The 8,865-nt window shown below is 39.9% G+C and overlaps 1 long non-coding RNA gene across 1 annotated transcript; it reads left to right on the top strand.

Moving 5' to 3' along the window:
- Positions 1 to 423: 423 nt before the first annotated feature.
- LOC121642871 lies at positions 424 to 1,707 on the top strand. Its single transcript, XR_006011000.1, has 2 exons — positions 424 to 713; positions 1,597 to 1,707. It is a non-coding gene; the product is annotated as an uncharacterized LOC121642871 (long non-coding RNA).
- Positions 1,708 to 8,865: the final 7,158 nt, after the last annotated feature.

The raw sequence follows: 8,865 nt of genomic DNA, 5'->3' as shown, positions 1-8,865 counted from the left end.
GAAAAGTAATAAAAATGTCTGAACCATCATGAAATGATCATTGACTGTTCTGGTTCAATGAGAGCTTGTACCTGAACATATTGTTCATATCGTGTTGTTCATATTTAGACACCATCAGACCAAGACAACACCTAAAACATGACAAGGTATTGAGACGTTGACATTTTATGAGGTGGTATACCAAACTCTGCTGTTAGGTTTTTGTTTCAATAACATTCACTTTTTTTTTTTTTTTTAGATATACGCACGTTGAATGTTATTATTTATGTCCGGTAATCCTGCGCATGCGCACTACGCTGGAGGGCAAAAAGCTCTGCTTTCGTGATGATCAAAACATTGTAGTGTACAAGTATATCGTCATTTTGACCAAATCTGTTCACATAATGAAAAGTAAAGATTTAGGTATTACTAATTTAGATCATCTTTGTGCAGATGAGCGCGAAAGGTACAGTGCAAAGCCAACTGTATTTAGCGAAAAGCTTACAGACCCATTTAAAATAGCTGACGATCTATGGGTTGACAGTCCTCAGAAATGACCGCCAGTTCAGTATGGCGACATCTACAACTACCTCATTAACACGCCAGAAATTTATACAGCAGAGGCGATGAAGGCATACAAGTCACTAGATGGCTATAACTTCTTTGTGTCTGGACATGTGGGGCAGATATTGTACCACAGCAATGAACACATGAACGTAGTGTGTTTCTTAAAGGTCCCATATTATGCAAAATTCACTTTTTAATGGTTTTGGAACAGTCATACTGGTCCCCCCGCATGTGTAGGAGACCCGTAAGTGTGAAACTCTTTCAGGCGCTCTCTCTCCCCCCTGCTCCACCTCTAGGGAAGTAAGCGCTGAAATGAGCTTGTTTGAAAGCGTGTACGTTATGACGTCATAAGGGACAATAACCACTCCCCACAGAGCGATGGACCCGCCTACCGGCTCTCAAAGCCCGCCCTCTAAAAATCACCTAGCGCCCAGTGTTTTTCCCTCTTCGGCAACCCTCGTTAGCGGACATGGCTAAGCGACAGAAGCACTGTTCTGTTTGTGGCTGCATAAATGAACACGAAAACGTTTTTTTACTTCCATCCACTGAACCCACGAGGACTGAGTGGATTAATTTTATTTTTGGAGGAAATGTACCCGGAAAACTTCCAAAGGTTTTGCATGTCTGTGGCCAGCATTTCAAAGAGGACTGTTTCCACAACATGGGGGCATGGAAAGCAGGCTTCGCCAACCGTTTGAAGCTGAAGCCAGGTTCAATACCAACTGTCCGTGACACAGCTGGAGAGGTAAGAGCTGGCAGTTATTTTATCGTTTCGGCCTTATTAGTCTGATAGCTTGAAAATATATTAACCTGTCAATCACCTCATGACGGGCGATGCGATGGGCGGAGCCAACAGCTGAGCTGCTCCACCAGGGTTCCGCCCACCATAAACGGCACATTTCTGAAGCTGCTAAAAAGAGGGAGGTGAAGAGAAGCCGCTGCACTCAAACTGAGGGTCGATTTGTCCATACCATGGCGGAAATATTTCATTTAGATATTAATGAATGGTCTCAGATTGGGAATAAAGTGTATAATATGGGACCTTTAAAGTGTGCCGTAATGCCATCGCAGAAGATAACCGACAAGAAACGGAAGCATCAGGTGTGGATCTGCTTGGAAAAATTAAAAGGCTACGTAGTGTCTGCCCACTGCACATGCAAAGCAGAGTAAGAATTCATATCCAGTCGCATTCTCCTCATGGCTGTTATCCACTGCTTTCGGCGTTTTACATCCGCTGGAAACCTATTAAATTTGACATGGCTGTCCTTCTTTCGTCTGTTTGTGCAGACTACAGCGCTACACGTGTTAACCATACTGATTTCATAATATTTCAGGGCGAGATTTAGATTTAGCGTAACTTGCTGTCAACTTCACGTCTTCTGACAGTGGAGGGCACCGGCTTTTTGCCCTCCAACTGGAAACTGGGTCAAAGAGCAAGTGGACGTGACGTCACTTGTCAAGGTGCGTATAGGAATATTAAGTTTAACTTCTGGCCATTTTACATATGAGCTAAACATTAGTATTATTAATGTTAACCCTCATCTTTTTCTTTTTTGTAATTAACTCTACATTTTAGGCTTAAATTCTTCTGACACACATGATGTTTAACAGAAAATGTTCAGTGGAAAACATATTATTTTATATTTCCGTCACATATAAAAGTGAAGAGGAAATGCACAGCTCTTGACCAGTACATACACTAATGAAAATGTAAAATTTAAATGTGCTCCTTTTTGCAGTTCAGGGAGCAGAGTGCATTTAGCTTTGAGTATAGATTACCTGGGATTTAACTGGTTGATAATAACTACAATTTGTACAATATATACGTCAAACTGGAGAATCAGTGACTCATTAAAACATAAAACTGTTGAATACATCTTTGATGCTAAGTGCTTTAGTCATGACTGCATGACTGTTGCGTTCAGCCAGGAGGAGATGTCTATGTGGACCTTGTGGACCGCACTGGTCCACAAGGCCCTGGTACTTGGAAGCTTTCCTCTCATTTACCTCCTCACAACAATCTTCCCAAAGGGACCATTGTATTATAATGGGTGCTGCCATGGATAATAATATTATTGTGGGAGATGCAAAAATTAACAAAACAGGCAGCCTAAAATAGTTTAAAACAGCACATATAAAAAAAATAAATTAATAAAAATAACTTCTTGTGTCAGTATTTTCTTTGTTGCCAGAGGGGTCCGAAAACTAGCGAAATATAAGACACTAGGTTGGCAACACTGTTTATCACACTCAAACCTGGTTACAGGCTCTTCTACATCACGAACAAAAACAAAAAAAACAACCTGAGATTTGATTTAATCTTTAAGTTCATTTGAGCTGTGAATCGTCATCAGCATTTAAATGTGTTGACAGTAATTAAATCTGCATTGATCATTTAAAAAAATCCCTTCCTTAAACTTATTATCTGAAAGAAAAACTCCCCTAATACACACACAACAGGGGGTTAGGGTCCTGGATCTAGATTTGTTGACCTAGATCAGATTTGTTCAAGTTTGGCAGATTTAAACTCTACAGAGGTCCTAATGATGGAGGTTAGGGTGTGTTGTGGTTTTAATAGGTTGCAGGCACAATGGAGCTCTGCTTTCGAGGTGTTTCCCTGTTAAGATAAATAAATTATACAAATTGACACCAACTATTTGTTGAGAATGAGAAATATAAACCTAATCAACCTAAATATCAGTTGTATTAGTTTGGCCTTGTGGATGACCATTTAACTGGGAGTTAACTGTTAATCCCCGACACGCTCGTCGAGCCAAACCTACATCCTTAAATGCCTTGGTGTGTTTTTGAGATGGCGGTCACGTTCTGGTTCAGGTCCACTTCCTCCGAGCTAACATTTCCACTCTGAGGAGGAGCGCGATCTCCTTTTTCCCCCGGAAACAATCAGGCCCGGAAATGTCGCTACTATCTATTTATGTTTTGTATCCAAGCCAATCAACATTTGGAAATGAGCGGAGTAATGAGAAGTAACCAGGCAACAAACCCCGGCAATATAAACCCAATCTGTGGAAGGGGGATATGAGACATTTCCATTTGTTTTTAATTGAAGCCTGTTTGTTTGTTCCATTCATCATCCATCCTCTCCTGCCTGCTAAGGCTGTATTCCTCTCATTTCTCGCCTTCTCCCTCTTGTCTCAGTAAACATTACCTTGAGGTGAATAACTTCACCTGCTGCTGGGCTGCTCTGCCCCCTGAGCCTTTTCTATCGCAAATGAAAGTGTGTCTGCTTCACACACTCTGTCCATTTGCAAGGTTGATGAGAGAAAGAGGACCGTTTGGTCCCTGCACTATAATTTCATTCACTTGTCCACAAAGAAAATCATTTTTGCCGATTTTCAAATGGCTTCAAATGCACTGCACACTTTTTTTTCTTTTTTGTCCAGGCACTGAGGTCTGCAATAATGTAGGTTTTAACCAGAATCCCTTTTCATCGTGGCCTCTTAATCTTTCCACGTCTGAATGAGCAACTCCAAAAGGATTTTAAAGCCCTAATTTAATCCGCTGCCTAATTTCAAAGTGGCTGTCACATTAACGTTCACTGAGAGCAGCAGAGGAGTCTGGGAATCGGCTAGGGAGCAACTAGAAGATCAACTGGTTGCCAGTTTTTACCGATTTACCTGGATTTACCTGTCCAATGGCCTCCAATGGTAGAGACCAAGTTTTTATGATATTTGACCTCAGTACTTGCTGGATCTGGTCGTTTGGAGGAAAAGCGGCTGTGACATCTGGCTGAATTGTGATGAAGTTAATTAAAAGTTCAGATTTAAAAATTACGTAAAAGTAATTGAACAAAGAAAACAATGGGCTGTGGTGAAACTTAAAACCTGAAATATGATGTCCACATACTGACATCCACACTTACAATAAGATGCAAGAATGCCAAAAAAAGAAAAAGATAAAAACAATATGCTCATACACCCACCAGCCACCTAATCAGGTCCACTTTGCAAGTTGTTTTTTTTTTTTTTTTTTGCTTGTCTCAAATGTTCTTCCCCTCCCATTTCTCCATGATTTTTGCAGTGGCAACATGGCCGTTCCTTAGTGTTGAAAGACCAACAACACAAATACACTCACCAGTCACTTTATCAGGTGCACTTTGCAAGTGTCGGGTCAGACCCTTTTCCTTCAAAACTGCATTAATTCTTGTTGTCATAGAGATTTGAGATTCTTAGAGATTTTTTCCATATTGATGTGATAGCATCACACAGTTGCTGCAGAATTTTTTTGTTGGCTGCACATCCATCATGAGCATCTCCCATTCCTCCACGTCCCAAAGTTGCTCTGTTGGATTGACATCTGGTGACTGTGGAGGCCGTTGGAGTCCAGTGAACTCATTGTCATGTTCAAAGTTATTTGAGCTTTGTGAGGTGCATTATCCTGCTGGAAGTAGCATCAGAGGACGCTACACTCTGGTCATAAAGGGATGGACATGGTCAGCAACAGTACTCAGGTAGGCTGTGGGGGTTAAACCAGGGCACGTTGGTACTAAGGCGCCCAGCGTGGGCCAAGAAAATATCCCCCATACCATTACACCACCATCAGCCGGAACCACTGATATAAGACAGGATGGATCCATGCTTTTTTCTTCTTTTTTTTTTAATGTTGTTTCCACCCGACTTACGAATGATCCTTTTCTCTGTAGAATGATGAACACCGAATAGTTTTTAATGGGCTTACAGTTTTTCCCGGACTGGTGGACAGCAAGTTTCTTCTCGATGATCATTGCTGATGTATTTCCTCCTTGGCATTGTGTTAAGACAAGGTTAATTTCATTCATCTTCACTAGCATCATCAACACCATCATCATTATCATCGTCACCATCAATGTACATTATGCTAGAAAATGTATTGAAAAGAAAAGGAAAAACTGGAAATTGGAACTGGAAATACCATTGTCATCATCATTACCATCAATGTACATATGCAAAAAAAAAAAAAAAAAAAAAAAAAAAACCTCTTTCTGCTAGTTTATTTCAGATATTAAAAGCAGAAAAACCAAATGTTAAGTTTTAATGTAAAGCAAACCTGACCCAAATGATCTTAGAAGTCTTCATGGCTGATATAGCATCAGCAGATGTTAAACATATTATTTGGAACTGTAAAAATTCTACTATAGCAGTCAAGACAAATTAAGAGGTTTTTCTAAATTATAATTAGACATTTGTCACCTTCTGCAGGCTGGTTTGGTTACTGCTTTAATATGGCTGTTAGACATTAGATTTAAGGGTCCCATATTATTTTTTTTCAACAACTTCATATGGGTGTCAGAGGTCCAATAACATTCTTTTCTTGGTCCTTAATTTCAGCCATTCCAAATGTGGCACTAGTGAGCTCTACGGAGGATGAGCTGTTTCTGTCTCTGAATCTTAAAATGTTCATGAGCAGTGTCTCTCCACACCCCTCTCTGGGTGAGAGGGGCAGTGGTTATTTCACTTTGTGAGGTCACAAAGGGAAAGATTTCTGACTCACCCGTTTGAGCACACATTCGCTAAAAAATGGAGCAAGCAAGTGAGAGAGGAAACAGAATTTTCTCATTTTCGGGTCTCATACGCAGGCTATGAGGACATATATGACTTTTAGAAAACCTTCAGAAAGTGAATTTTGAATAATATGGGGCCTTTAAAACACGCAACATTTCTGGATTGATCTGTTGTTTTTGATTACTGAAGCTGGGCACTAATCTTTGGACGTTTATCTTTGGTTCTAAACACAATTTTTTCAGTTTATCTTTATTTAGCTGAAGAAAATTCTGGAATATCTGAGTTTAATTTGATTGAAACAAATATATTAAAATTTACACATATATTTCAAAATTATACTGCACCCCCCCCCCCCCCCCCCATAAAGACTCAAATATCCAAGAATAATTAAACTGGACTGTTGAGTTAAAGAAAAAAATAAATAAAAAGTCTTTAAATTTAACTTGAATTTGACAAGAAAAATAAATGTGTTTTGTGTTAGGCATGATGGCAGCTTGCAGGAGTAAATGAAGGCTTAACTCAGGCAGGTTTATCAGGGATTACAGTGACGTGACGGCTGCTATCTGTCTTCATACTAATATTGACAGACGTTGTTGTAGTTTTAATTGTGTGAGCCCTATTGTTGTGGGAAGATTACGTCCCACCTTAACCCCCACCTCACCCATCATCTCCCACTGTAAACACAGCATGTTTTCCTGTTATGTCCCCTTATTAAATCTAAATGTCTGTTTTCCCTCCTGAGGTCTTAAGTTGCTGTTGTTCACGCCGGCGGCATTCTGACAGGGAGAAGAAGCTTAGTGCTCTCACTTAATCCCGTGATGGCCATTACAGCAGAATGGCCATGTTGCAGGCAAAAAAAAAAGTGTGTTGGTATCTAAAGTGGTGGATTAGAGGCGGATTAATGCCTCATCTGCCTGCCACGGGGCTGATTAATCCCGCTACTTGGTTTGTTCAGGGTCAGAGGTTGAGAGCAGTGGGTGCCTCGGGTATTCCCAGATAACAAGCAGGTTAGACAAATATTAGTTTAACATTTGTGATGATAAACTTGATTCTTTTTACTGAACCGAGTTTAAATGAGTCACTCACCAAACTGAATCATGTTTTTGAGCCATTTGAGCCATAGAGTCAGTTACCTAGAGAGTGCATAGAAATCTTCATGTGCACACAAACTTCAGCTGCTCCCACTTCTGACTGTTCATACCACTAAAGTGACTGAATCAGGAAAATAATCCATTTCTTTGTGGGAACAAAATAGAGTGAAAGATCAACAGATCTCAAAGAGGACACATTTATTTGTCTTGCTCCAACTCACACAAAATGAAATCTAAATGGAACTGTAAATATAATACCTCTTGGTGTCTTACACACACAACAGTTTTTTATTTATTTTTAATAATTCCGATTTTTTTTCTCCAATATGGCAAAAATTAATTTTTAATCTAAATAATTACTGTAATGTAATAGGGAGTTTCTATTTAGTTTCATTACATTATTAATTAGAGCAGCAAAAGTTGCAAGTCCAACTCTAAAGTTCTAGTTTATCTTGTTCTGAAGTTTATCTTCAGAAGAAGATAAACTTGGAGAACACAGCCCTCCACCAAGCCATTCCGTCTGGACCAAAGCACCAGAGGTCAGAGGAAAATGGGCATATACAGTACAAGGAAAAGGTTTTCACAGACTTTTTCATTAAATCCAAAAAGGAATGGGTCCAGCTTGTGATAGTATATAGATCATATTAAAGTTTGGGCATTATTTGGGCCCCATATTGAGTCTGTTTTGCTGTCTTGAACTATTTGGAAAACCTACTGCTGTTTAAGTGGTGATGAAGAAAGTGTCGGAATCAGTGGTTGCAGATGCTGTTTGGCAAGAAGTTGTACATAAGTGATAAAGTAAAGTTTTTACTCCTCCATTTTAAACCATGAGTATCATCTTTGTCAAGTTTTGTTTCCAGGGTGTCATGATGGATGCGAGTAACCGTTCACAGGAGCTGAGAGTACAACAATAATGACTAGTTGCCCGGCTGCTCATTTTGTATCATGACAGGATAAAATTAGGTAAAAGATTTACAAGGACAAGAATTATGGTCCAGCAATCCTTCCAACAAGCACACCAAGAATATGCCCTGCATGTAATATTTAATCCGTCTGCTGTCCATAGAAAGAATTGTATTAACAAATCCTCTTGTCTTCTTCTCTAGATATCAGCTCTATTCTCTGTGCAGTGGGACATCTTTAGCCTAACTCAGCATAAAGACTGAAAGCAAAAGGAAACTACTAGCCTTGCTCCACCCAGCATGGAAAAGATAAACATTTCCTTTTATGCTTTGGTTGTGTGTGTTTGTGTGATCCTCTCAGAAACCAGACTGACCCACATTACACTTCATCACCCTACAAACCAGAGGACCACAATCTGTCTAACCCCCTACATCGATAACCCTCTTTATCCTCCTATCCAATCTGACATCTTTTTTTCCTGTTTCATCCATCTCTCTTCTGTCCTGTCATTCAAATCAGATTAACACCAGCATATGCTGCAGCTATGCTGCTGGCTGTCCTCACCCAGCGGTCTTCCCTAAACTCCACAATTACAGTTTGGTTCGAGTCCTGCAGTAGAAACATCATCAGGTTTTTCTGACCGATCCAAACAAAGCTGCCTTAACTCTGTTTTCATGTTAAGCTGCTTCAGATCGCTGTCTGCACACAAACATGAATAAAAAAACTCTTTAAACAGAAATTGAGTCAATGGGTATAAACACTTGATGGGTGCAATCCTGGTAGCATTACATGTCTGAATGTTATGCATCCCCCTCACTTTGTTT

The sequence above is a fragment of the Melanotaenia boesemani genome, chromosome 7 (assembly GCF_017639745.1).
Source record: "Melanotaenia boesemani isolate fMelBoe1 chromosome 7, fMelBoe1.pri, whole genome shotgun sequence".
Taxonomy (NCBI): domain Eukaryota; kingdom Metazoa; phylum Chordata; class Actinopteri; order Atheriniformes; family Melanotaeniidae; genus Melanotaenia; species Melanotaenia boesemani.
The sequence above is the reverse complement of the archived record's forward strand: the minus strand, read 5'-3'. Positions and strand labels throughout refer to the sequence as shown.